This window comes from Vombatus ursinus, unplaced genomic scaffold (genome assembly GCF_900497805.2).
Source record: "Vombatus ursinus unplaced genomic scaffold, bare-nosed wombat genome assembly UNPS02015106.1, whole genome shotgun sequence".
In the NCBI taxonomy this organism is placed as follows: Eukaryota; Metazoa; Chordata; class Mammalia; order Diprotodontia; family Vombatidae; genus Vombatus; species Vombatus ursinus.
The window spans coordinates 1,651,222-1,664,507 of NW_020954884.1; positions in this window are offsets into that span (position 1 = coordinate 1,651,222).

Here is a 13,286-nt window from a genome sequence, read left to right on the forward strand (position 1 = left end):
GAAAGAAAGAAAGAAAGAAAGAAAGAAAGAAAGAAAGAAAGAAAGAAAGAAAGAGAAAATGCCCAGAGTCTGGAAGTAGAAGGTCTCATGTGAGGAACAGCTAAGGGGTTTCTTCTGGTTTCTGTTGGCTTGCCACAGATCATGAGCCAGCATTTCATAGTTGTCTTAAGAGACTCAGCTCTAAGGGAGAAAGGTCACTTTTTTTTTTCAAAATAATATCCAAGTTGTGTTCTCAAGCTTCAAAGTCTTATTCCAAATAAAGCACCACATATTACAAAGGGGTACTTCATTGGGAGCTCATGCAAACCTTTCCAAATCACAGTTTGTTTCTACCAAATAGAGAAGACAATAGAGGACTGGAGGGTGCACATGGCACAGTGGTAAGAGTTCTACGTCTGGAGTTAGATGACCCCCCCCACCCAACCACTTACTTCACTTAGGACTTTAGCAAATTATTTCACCTCTCTGGGTTTTATTTTTCCACCTGGAAAACAAGGAGTTTGGACTAGATAACCTCCAAAGGTCCCTTCTAGCTCTAAAGTCCATGATCTTATGAAAACTTTGACATGAGCACAAGCTTTTATCCATAGCATTGCCTGATATTCAAGGGACTTTATTCTCCCAAGTGCCTGACTCCCTTCCTAATAGTAAACCATGCCCTGAAGGAGACACAGCCACAATTTCAAGTCCCTTAATGGATTGTTTACTCTGTATTATCCCTTGTTACTGATGGGAAATACCTCTCCCCACATAGTCTGATATAATAAAAAAAACTCATTTAAGAGAACGAACTGCCCTGGGCATCTGCTTTCCGGGGGATGACTGAGCCCATAGAGAGAATCTGGTTGTCACTCTTTCCCCAGGATACTAGGATCTATCTGTCCATCATTTATCTTGAAGCCCTGCCTTTCAAAACTTTCCAATCTACTTACATATAGCAAGGATGCGGCTGATACGTGCACCGTTGATAAAGTGCCTTGTTTTTCTTTCTTAAGAACTATTGGAGGAGTGTAGAGAAAAGGGTAAAGATAGAAAATGGAGTTTATGTTAAATATATTTAACTAGCTGTAGAAACCTTTGGGAGGAAAAGGAAAGGAGCTAGAAAAATAGAGGGAGACAGAAAAGTAGCCAGAATGACTGAAAATCATAAAGGTTAAAAGACATCCTGCAACTTCTGTAGGAGTTTCCAATTGATTAAATAATTCTAATCACTGTGGAGATTTTATGAGAAAATAATATCCCACTTTCCACTGTCTTTTCAGGAATTATTTCTGGATGAAATTTGTCTCCTTTGAGATGAGGTTATAGCTCTGTGGTTCAATGTGAAAGTCATGTTGCATTTTGGAATGGACTTGAATAGAGTACTTTGACCTGAATGGAAAGGGTAGTACATACCCATTAGAATTTTTCATACTGTCATAGATATACAAATGATTTCTCCATTATCCCCCCCCTTTCCTTTTCCCAAAGGAGAGATGTTCTTGATGAAAGACTTATATGTGGTTTAATGAACCCATTCCTTCTTTTGCCCTATATTAGGATCATGTATCTAGTGCCAGATAGGACATCTGAGACAATATAGTCCAATCCCCCCCTCCCCATTTTACAGATGAAGAAATTGAGGCCCACAAAGGGTAAGGAGTGATTTGCCTAATGGGTAGTAACCATCAGAGCCAGGATTGGAACCCAATCCCTCTGACTCCAAATCCAACACTTTTCAATGCACCATGCTTCCTCTTTTGCTGAAGCATAGCACTGGAGTGTTGGAAGTTGCAAAATATAGTTTAGAAAGTGAACTGGATTGAAAGTCAGGAGCCCTCAATTTAACACTAACTAGCTATGTGTTTGAACAAGTCATGATTCCTCCCTGGCCCTCGGTTACCTCCCCTGTAAAATGAGGAAGATTGGTCTAAGCCATCTGAGAGGTCCCTTTCAACTCCATTATTCCAGACTTCTTTAAGCTTAGCAATGTGCAGAGCTTCAGATGAAAAAGCAAGAAGTCAGGGCATTTGCCAATATCTCTTCAATCCAGTGCTCAGTATCTGAAACATGACAGGAGACAAGAACACGGGAAGACAAAGAAACCATTCTCCAGAGTCACTTTAGTGTAAGCTATTTAGGGAGCTTTCGGGTTATTCTCTCGCTTTACTGTATTCTCTCCAGTGCTTAAATTGATCCCCTGGAGTAAAAGAGGTGCTCCTGTAGGATATCAAGAAGCCTGTGAGAGTTAGTGAGCCTCCTGAATCCAACTTTCTCCTACTAAATGACTGGCCCTATGGAGAAATGAGCCATTGGTTAACTTGGCCACACCTATTACAAATATACACCAGTCATTCTAGGTTAAGTGCCACAAGTACATGCTGAGAGATCTTAGCCCATCGTTTGTTCCCTTCTTCTAAGGAGTACTAGAAATCCAAGATATAACAGTAATGAAGAAAGGATAAGAAATCTTTAATAGAAGGTTAAAAATGCAGAAGCCCTGCCTCAGGGCTTCTGAGCCCAACAAAGAATTTTACTTTTAATTCTATCATGAAGATGTTCCATGAGAACCAGCATCACAATTATACTCCTGGTAATATGGGAGTCTGTGATGTCACCATTCTCTGTGATAGAGCCCAGTCTAGATGAAAAGACAGGGTTACCGCTACTCATCTCAAAGTTTTCCAAGTCAAGCAGGAGTTTCCTCTTCTCAACAAATCAAAGAGTAAGGGGGAATAACTGCTTGAATAGTGGAAAGCTAATTTTTGGTCTGGAACGCTCACAGCATCTATTTCAACAAAAAGAACATAAACTATACTTGCCATGGTGAGATTGGCATCTTCCAGTATGCCCCGGAGTGGGCCTATGTTACACGAAATTGCCCATTAGGCTCAAGTTCAATAGGACAAATGTTGTCCACATCTAGTCATTCCTAGTATGTTTCCTAAATTTATGTGGAAGGAAGATGCTGTTGTTTGTAATGTTTTTTGTATCTACATCATCTTCATTGATTCAAATCCTGATTCAAGGTGAAGAACATTGCTACATGTAGTAAATGGAAAAATGAAATTGACTGTTCTGATAAATTGTAGATATTTGCAGGGAGTGTTAATTTATACTAATCAATCAACAGCCTATCATTTCAAATTCATTTTCTACCTACTATAAAGTGACAAATTCTATAGTACTGCTTCTGCACACTTCAGTTTCTGAGACTGTGATATAAGCAGATCCAGAAAAAAAAATAGTCAAACTAACTTCCACCTTTATAAACTGTTCAAAATGTATTCTGTGAGGCTTTTTTCTGTGTAACATACACAAGAATCTGAAATAACAATTTTTTAATCACATGTTATCTGAAAAATCTAAAAAGCAAAAATACCTCTGAAAAGAATAGTAATTTGTTTTATAAAATACATTAAAAATAACTTTAAATTTTTAAAGGAACTACCTCCCCTTTGTGTTCTAATGTCTTTATTTCTGATTAAGCTGCTTACATTAGGCATTGAAAGGTAACATCTTTATGCTTTGACCTTTCTTAGTGATGTATTTGCTGTACATAACTCTTGGCTTTAAAAATCACAATTATATAAGATTTAAATTGCTTTAAATGGTCCCAAGCTGTGAATATCATTAAAATGTTGCCACCCGTTTCTTGCACAGCTCATCTCAAAAAATGGCAAAAACTAATCATTTAATAACTGTATCAAGCTAGTCATCTATAGTTCCAATATCAAAGTGTTTGTGTGTATTTAGAGCAAATCTGCAATAAAGAAAATGTGATCATTATATATTTCTGTTGAAATAGTAAATGCAGTAAATGTTTTTATTTTGTCTACAATAGTTGAAAATGCAATTGTATTGCTGATTTTAAAGTATTGTTTAATTGTTTTAAGTATAGTCCAGCAATTGTTTAAAAGCTAACACAGCTTTGCCTTCTGGGCCTCTGATGATATATATGTAAACCTTGTTCACATTATGAGGTCCTGCTTCTGTGTTGATCATTCATTTGAAACAATTTAAGAGTCTTATGTGGAAACCAAAGCAACCTAGAACCAGCTTGTTGGATAATGCATGTCCTCTGTGAAGCCATATTGAAATGAAGAATGTGTAATACCATAGTGTTCCATGTTTTCAAAGCTACCACTCACTACCTCTGCTTTTTTTTTTCTTTCCCTAGAAAATGTCAAGCAACAGCCTCCTGTGTTCAGTGGCAAATTAGAATGAATCATTGTGATAGTTTGGTCCTTTTTTTTGTAATGCACAAACATCCCTTCCAACTCACTACTTACAGTTTGACATTGTGATGACAAAAGGCTTGCCAACTGATGAGGGCAGGAAGGAATATATGGTGGTTCTGCTGACTTAGAAAAAAATAATTGGGGATAAAACTCATAAGGGTCACCTTCAGTTGCTCATTGACTATTAAGCCATAATATTACTTCAATATTGCCCACATTTTGAGTTCCATTTATTTAGGAAAGTAGGCTCCTCTTTTATAATCATTACTGTGACTAATTTTCCCTTTTTATCCTCTTAACACCTCTGGAGAACTTCCCAAGACTAGTCATCTATAGGCCTCTGATCTTACATTCCATATTTAATTACACAAAGGTCTGGTCAGAATTCACTTGTGCCTTCTCCTTCCCATCTCACCACCCACCACACTTTATTTATGAGCAGGCTCAATATGACCTTCTCCAATGTAAAGCCATTACAAGGACATAGGGATCATTCATCACCACTTTTTTCACCAATTACTTGAACACCCTAAATATAGTGATAATTGTAAAGAAAATAAATCACTCCTGATAGTAGAATAACTGTTTTCCTCAACTTACCTTCTCTTGGCAACATAAAATAAAGATAAAACAGCTGGTAACTCCCAAAATCTCCAGACCAAAATGACTACCTGAAAATATTTCTGAGGACAGAGAGTGTACATAGGATAGATTTCCCCCAAAATTTAACCCCAGTATTCTTATAAGCCTCCCTCTACTCCCCATCATTTTTGTGAAGGAAGTTGCTAAAGAAAAATCAAGGTGTGATCCTAGCTGGTTAAGGTCAATTGTGTGTGTGTGTGTGTGTGTGTGTGTGTGTGTGTGTGTGTGTGTGTGTACTTCAAACAAAAGCAAGAACAAAGGCTAAAAAAGGAAAGGGATCCATTTGGACAATATGGCACATCCATAGTATTAACTTCCTGCTCCCTGCCAAAATATTGCCTTGCCAATTTGGAAATCCACTTTCAGTATCCACCAAAAGGCTTGATCTTACTTTTGAGGGCTGTGAATGTTAAACTCCCTTTACCACCCTTTGATTTACTTGTTATTGATATGGGTCCTGAAAATAGGCTAATAGGGTTGGCCCACAAATCCTGGTTAACCTTTTAATTCTCCCTTTTTGCATTTCATATAGAATCAAAAAATTTTCTTGCATGAATACAACTGACTGAAACTTTGTTTCCCTCAAATAAATTCTGGTCCTCAAATGCTTACCCTTTTGCTTTAAGCATCACACCTATCCTTCTGGGCTCCCATCTTTTTCATCTAACAATGTCTATAACCCCATTGACAAAGCATGAGTGATGGACAAACAGTGGCTCAGTCACCCGGATTATGGCATGCAATCTCCTAAAAAGAATGGCCTGCTGCCATCTTGCCGGGAGCCTACTTGAAACTTAGTCCAAACCAATCTCTCCGAAGCATATGATTGAAGTTCCTCTCAATTCATTTCTTTCTATAAGGATATCCCAAGCGTTTTTTGTGAGGTTGAGTTATATTTCTCCTTACCCTGAAGGCTTGAAATCACCCAGGGACAGACATCAAAAAAGGAGGGGAAAGTATAACAAGAGATATGCTGATAGCAAAGGCCATGGAACAGGTAGGGGAGAGGGCCAAAGGTGGGAACAAGCAGAGGGAAGGGAAAATGAAAGGGCAGGAAGCATTGTTTGAAATGTTCAGAGCAAGGGAGAAGCTGTTACTACTAATTGTACTCCCCTCTTCCCTGGGAATTCCAGCAAACATCAAAGTCTGGGGAGACATAACAGGAAAAAAATAGTTTAGAGACCCACTAACCTTAGAAAGGCTTCAATATCTACTAGTAGATCCAGATCTGTTAGTTGGAAAGCCGTTGCCCTACGTAGTGTATACCTGCAAGTTATAGTGGACATTTCTAAGCATAACTTGGAAATCTGGCTGACTTTCACAAACAGTGATCTCTCCCACCCTTATCAGCTGATACAAAATGTTACATGTTCTTTTTTTTTCCTTTCCAATCAGGTTTGCATTTTGAAAAAAAAATTGCTAACATACTGACATGAAGCACAGACAATTTTTTTTTATGAATGAGACACATTTTTTATGAAAAGGCTAGGGGACATCAGTCAAATAAAAATATATTTGTACATTGGTTGGTGAACACTGGTATAAGAAAATGGGTGCTCAGGAATCTTTATTAATGTATTTATAAATGTGTTCGAAAAGAAATTGTTTATGCCACAATTATATTTTTAAGGTGACACATCTGCTCCATTTAAATTATTAAGATAATAGCGGTAGCTTTAATGACATTTGTCAATAGTCTTATTCACATGATCAATATTGTTCCTTGATGTAATGATGCATTCTTCAATCCTTTTCCAGTGCAGCTGCTTTTGCAATGGTAGCAATGCTTAGTCATATTGATTTAATAAATTATTTCCTGGGCAAAGATTTTTTTCAGGAGAGTTTTGTTTTCTTGGGGTTTTGTCTTTTGCAAAATCTGATGTTGTGTTGCTGTTTATTCCTCAACCAGCTTATTAGAACTTATACCTAAAATTATATTTTAAAAATTTGATATTCTAAGCATCTTTAAAAAAAAAGAAATACATAAAAACAGGTCGGATTAAGTCATCAAGCATTTATTAAGCACCTACTATGTGTCAACACATTGTACTAGTTGCTGGGGATAAAAGGAAAGGCAAAAATATTCCCTGACCTCAAGGAGCTCACATTCTATTGGGGAAGGCAAAATGCAAGCAACTATGTACAAACAAGACATATACAGGATAATTTGAAGATAATATCATAAGGATGACACTGGGATTAAAGGGAACCAAGGAAGGCTTCTTACAGAGGTGAGATTTTAGCTGAGATTTGAAGGAATCTGAGAAAGCAAGGAGGTGAACACAAACAGAACATTTCAGGACCAGGTGACATACTGAATGAGCACAGAGTCAGGAGATGGAGTATCTTGGAAAAGAAACAGCAAGGGGGGGCAGTCATTGGATCACAGAGTACATGAAGAGGAGTAAGGTGTAAGAAGACTAGAAAGGTATTCATGAAGGATTTTAAAATCCAAACAGAGGATTTCATAGTTGATCCTGAGCGTTACAGATTGCCACTGGAGTTGCCGAATAAGGAACTGTTATAGTCAGGCTGAGCTTTAGAAGGACTAACTTGAAATCTGGAATGGGGGGAGCCTTGAGGCAGGGAGAACAACCAGGAGGCTGCTGTAAAGTCCAGGCATTAGGTGATGAGAGCCTGTGTCTGGAAGCAGCGTCAGAGGGAGAAAGTGGGCTATATAAAACAGACAGACAGAGACAGAGAGACAGAGACTGAGAGAGACAGAGAGAGAGAGACAGAGAGGTGGTTAGAAGGTAGAAGCAATACTACCGAATGGCTGATCGGATAAGGGAGGGTGAGACAGAGTGTAAGTAATCCAGAGGTTCACCTAAGTTTCAAGCCTAGATGACTGGGAAGATGGCAGTGCCCTCGATGTAATAGAAAAGTTGGGAAAAGGGGAGAGTGGAAAGAGGGGATATATCCAAGAGGTACATTGAAGGAAGAAATGACAGAACTTAGCAATAGATTACATATGGAGATTGAGAAAGAAAGGCATTGAGGATGACAACTAAGTTGCAAGCCTGGATGATTTGGGAGAATTGTGATGCCCTCAGTAGTAATAAGGAAATTAGGATGAAGAGATAATAAGTCCACTTTGGACATGTTGAATTTAAGGTGTCTACACGTATATACATGCACCATACATATGCCATTTGTGATGTGGAACACAGACAAAGCACTAGCTGTTTGGGTATTCCTTGCACCCAATTTTAATGTTTCCTTGATTTTATTTCCACAGTCATCCTAACTCCAAGATTTCCTCCTGCTTTTCAAAATTCAAAAGCAGTTTACCTAGCTGACCTTCAACTCAGCCAGCCTCTTTCTCCTTCCCACTCATCAACCTGGCTATCCATTTGCTATAACCAAATCCTCAACAATCACAAACTTCCAAGTCCAAATAGTCCATCTTATGCCTGACTCAGAAGCCCCTCTACAGTGACTAATAACTAGTAGTCATCCAGGTTTTTCTTTCATGTATTTGTCTATCTATTTATTTATTTGTTTGTTTGTTCAGCAACTAGTTTATTTTGAATTATCAACCATCACTTCCATAAGCTTTTGAGTTTTAAATTTTTCCCCCCCTCCCTCCCCCAGACAGCACACAATCTGCTATATGCTATACACATACATTCCTATTACACATATTTTCACATTAGTGATGTTGTAAGAATTAGAACCAATAAGAGGAACCACTAGAAAGAGGAAACAAAACACAACAGAAGAAAAAAATAGCAAATAACATGCTTCAATCTGCATTCAAACTCCATAGTTCTTTCTTTGTGTGTGGATTAGCATTTTCCATCATGAGACTTTTGGAGATGTCTTAGATCCTTGTATTGCTGAGAAGGGTCAAGTTTATCAATATTAGTCATCGCACAACGTCACTGTCACTGTGTACAACGTTCTCCTGGTTCTATTCATTTCACTCAGCATCAGACCATACAGGTCTTCCAGGTTTTTCTGAAGTCAGCCTCTTCATCATTTCTTCTAGCACAATAGTATTCCATTACATTCACATAACACAACTTGTTCAGCCACTCCCCAGTTGATGGGCATCCTCTCAACTTCCAATTCTTTGCCAGCACAAAAAGAGCTACTATGAATATTTTTGTACATGTGGGTCCTTTTCCCATTTGTATGATCTCTCTGGGATATAGCCCTAGAAGTGCTATTGCTGGGTCAAAGGAAGGTTTTTCTTAAAGATATCAAAACACCTATGAGACATGGCTATTTTCCATCCTTCATCAGCCTCATCTCTCTGGAAGAATTGAAAGGAAAATCCCCCAGCCTAAGATCCTGGGCAGTCCTCTTTTGAAACCCCCACTACAAAACTCAGTGAAAAAAGTTTGACTTTTCTCTTTCACTCTCCATTTTTAGAACTCTCTTTCCTCAAACTTAAAACTACATGTAAGGGCAGGTAGGTTGCTCAGTGGATAGAGCACTGGCCCTGGGAGGACCTGAGTTTAAATCTAGCCTCAGACACTTGACACTTACTAGCTGGGTGACCCTGGGCAACTCACCTAACACTGACTGAGCTGCAAAAAGAAGAAAAAACATATGCAGAGGGAGGAAGGGAGAAAATTTGTAACCCAAAGTTTTAAAAACGCATGTTAAAAAGTTTTTTAAATTTAAAAAAAACATATGCACAAGTTAAATTTTCTTTTTTTTATTTTGTTTTTCTTCGGATCCATTCAATAAACATTTACTAAGTGCCTACTATGCACAAGGTGTCAAAGTAAGTACTGAGGGAGTGGAATGCAAAGATGAATTAGGATAAGAGCTTACATTTATAGAGCACTTTACATATAAAATTTTCACTTACATTGTCTCATTGAGTCCTCACAAAAACCCTGAGATAGTGTCTTTTGTAATTCCCTTATTGCAGATGCATGAGGCTCAGTTAAGACAACTGCTCTTTTCCCTCTGACACACACTTGGTCCCTGACCTTCAAAGAATTTAGGAATCTAGTGCTTCCGGGAATCATAATTCCATTGGGAGGGGGGAGGGAAGGAGCAGGTAGGTTCTCTTCCCCAAGAGTGCAGATCAGAACCCCTCTGTACCTCTAGTTCCTGTGGCTGAAAAACTCATCATTCAGCAGCACACTTGGTGATGAGCCTCTTTGAACACATCCTCCAGGCCTCCAGGAATAAACCTACAATCCATCCTTGGTCCTGGACTGATACCTGTTCAGCTTGGCCAGAGCCGGTGCTCCATCGGCATTCACCTTCAAGAGCCCAACATCACCTCCAGGCCATGTGAAGCATCAGGACAGGGCTTTAGTGAACAAGGAATCTAGTCAAAGGGCTGGGGTGGGAAAAATAACAACAACAACAGCATTTATATAGTACCTACTATGTGCCAGTCTCTGTGCTAAGTGCTTTACAAATATTATCTCCTTTGATCCTCACAATAGCACTGAGAAACAGGTGCTATTATTATCCCCATTCTATAGATGAGGAAACTGAGGTAAATAGAGATTAAATTACTTACCCAAAATCACACAGCTAGTAAACACCTGAGGGTGGATTTGAACTCAGATCTTTCTGACTCCAGGCCTGGCACTCTACCCACTGAGTTACCTAACTACCTATAAAATAATATATTTTTTAAAATAATGCATTCAACTCAACAATTCAGTATATGTTATCTATTATGTGCAAGGCACGTGGATGAATGTACAGAAAGGTACAGAAATGAATGATACATCCTTCTGTCATTTTCTCTTTTTCAAATCTGAATAAGGATCAAGTAGCTCAAGTAAATTGTGTTTTGGGTTTGTAACTTGAAGGGACTTTAAAAGCATTAATTATCATGCCATGGTATCAATGGATGTATCAAGAGATTCTGTTGAGATCTGAATCCTCTTCAGTGGGGACCCATTTTGTTTGATTTAATGCTATTCAGTAATCATTTATTAAGAACCTACTCAGAAATTCTGCCTCTGACAGTAGCTGTGTGACCCTGGGCAAGCTATTTAACTTCTCTGTGCCTTGGTGTCTTCATATGATAACTTTGGTTGCTTCAAGTTGTTGACCCCTGACCTTGACTTTCATGTACATGGTACTTTGCTTATCCAGAAGGATTCCCACCAGAGACTGTCCCTAAAAAGCTGTTAGTCCAGGGGTGGTGAACCTGTGGCCTCAAGGCCACGTGTGGCCCTTTAGGTACTCAAGTGCAGCCCTTTGACTACATCCAAACTTCAAAGAACAAATCCCCTTAATACAAGGATTTATTCTGTAAAACTTGGACTCAGTCAAAAGGCTGCACCCAAGGATGGAGAAGGCCACATGTGGCCTCAAGGCCACAGGTTCCCTACCCCTGCTTTAGTCTGTCTTTGTAACTCAACTCCTGTTTGCACTGCCATCCTTCAGATAATAATAGCCCACATTTATGAAGTGCTTTATTTAATGAAGCACCTGGGACCCTCTCATCCTCTTTCCCATGAGTGGCCCTGAAAAGAAGCCCCAGGTCTGAGGCACCCTGTGAGTCAACACCTACTCAAAACCACAACTCCTGAGGCTTCACTAATGCGTTCAATTTTACCAGGCAACCAGGGGTATGCATTAGTTCAAAATAAAAACAAATAGATGGATAAATAAATAGATGAATGAATAAATGAATGAAAGAATGAATGAATGAATAAGCATTTTTTAGGTGCCACGTGCAAGGTGCTGCTCTGAGCACTAGGAACATAAATACAATCCAAAAAGCTGTCCCTGCCTTCAAGAAATTTATATACAAATAGGGGAAGAAAACACATAAAATAGAGTGGTGGCCAGGGGGCTGTTCCAGAGAAGTAAATCAGAAGAAGTGGGGATTAGAGTCATAAAAGAAATGATTGGTACATCCTTTCCATAAATGGTAATATTGATTTGATTACTACTCACATTTAGTCAAACAAAAGAGCAAATAAAGTGATAATTTTAAAATCCTCTATGCATCTATAGGGTATATTCTCCTCTAGGTAACCACAGCACTACTGGGATAGGACACTCACACAGAGAACAGGCAGGACTGGGAACACGCATGGAGGCACACATAGAAATAACAAATGTGTGGCCACAGAATGTGCGTGAAAGGCTAAATGCCAGGAACCAATGTGAACAGGCACACAGGAGGACATACATGGAGAGGTACATGTGCCCAGGACACAAAGACTTATAGGCAGAGCGAGACCTACGCCTGGTGCTCTTTGGATAGCTAGCTACCTTAGAAATACCTTATACTTACTATTTAACACATTATGTTGCTGTTGTTCAGTTGTTTTCAGTCGTGTCTGACTCTCTATAACCCCATTTGGAGTTTTCTCAGCAAAGATACTGGTATGGTTTGCCATTTCCTTCTCCAGCTCATTTTACAGATGAGGAAACTGAGGCAAACAGGGTTAAGTGACTTACTTAACCAGGGTCACACAGTTCTGTGGAAGCTACAGCCAAGCTCATTTCGCTCCCAAGATATTCTCTAAATCGCATGCAAATGAAATTAAGCAAGTACAAAAATGAAGCATATAAGACAAAGTCATTGCCTTCGACCCTCCAAGTCTATAGTCCTTGCCTTATTATGTACTTCCGCCAGCAACAAAGCCCTTGAATTTTGTACTGTGTTCTGTCCAGTGCAAAACCTTGCTGTCCCCAAACATAAAACACCTTCCTTACAACTTTTCCAGGTAGGGAATGTATTATTATCCCTATTTTATTAATTTATTTTGATTTATCAACAATAACTTCCATAAGCTTTTGAGTTTTAAATTTTTCTCCCCCTCCCTCCCTACCTTCTCCCCATGACAGCGTGCAATCTAATATAGGCTATACATACACATTCTTATTAAACATATTTTCACATTAGTGATGTTGTAAGTAAGAATTAGAATTAATAGGAGGAACCACCAGAAAGAGGAAACAAAACACAACAGAAGAAAAAAAATAGTAAATAGTATGCTTTGATCGGCATTCAAACTCCATAGTTCTTTCTTTGGATATGGATAGCATTTTCCATCATGAGGCTTTTGGAGAGAGATGTCTTAGATCCTGGTATTGCTGAGAGGGGTTAAATCTATCAAAGTCAGTCATCACTTAATGTGGCTGTTACTGTGTACAACGTTCTGCTGGTTCTGCTCACTTCACTCAGCATCAAACCATGAAAGTCTTTCCAGGTTTATCTGAAGTCTGCCTGTTCATCATTTCTTATAGCACAATAGTATTCCATTACATTCATACATCACATTCACAATTACGATAACTATCTGTGTCTTTCTCTTCATCCTTTTTCCCCGCTGTTTATGCTTTTCTTTCTCTTTTCTCTTTTTCCTTCCTCACTAATGTTTTGCTTTTGACCACTGCCTCCCTCAGTCCCACCTTCCTTCTATTAGCCCCCTCCATTTTCTTTCCCCTTTTCTCTCCTACTGCCTCTAAGGCATGTTAGAG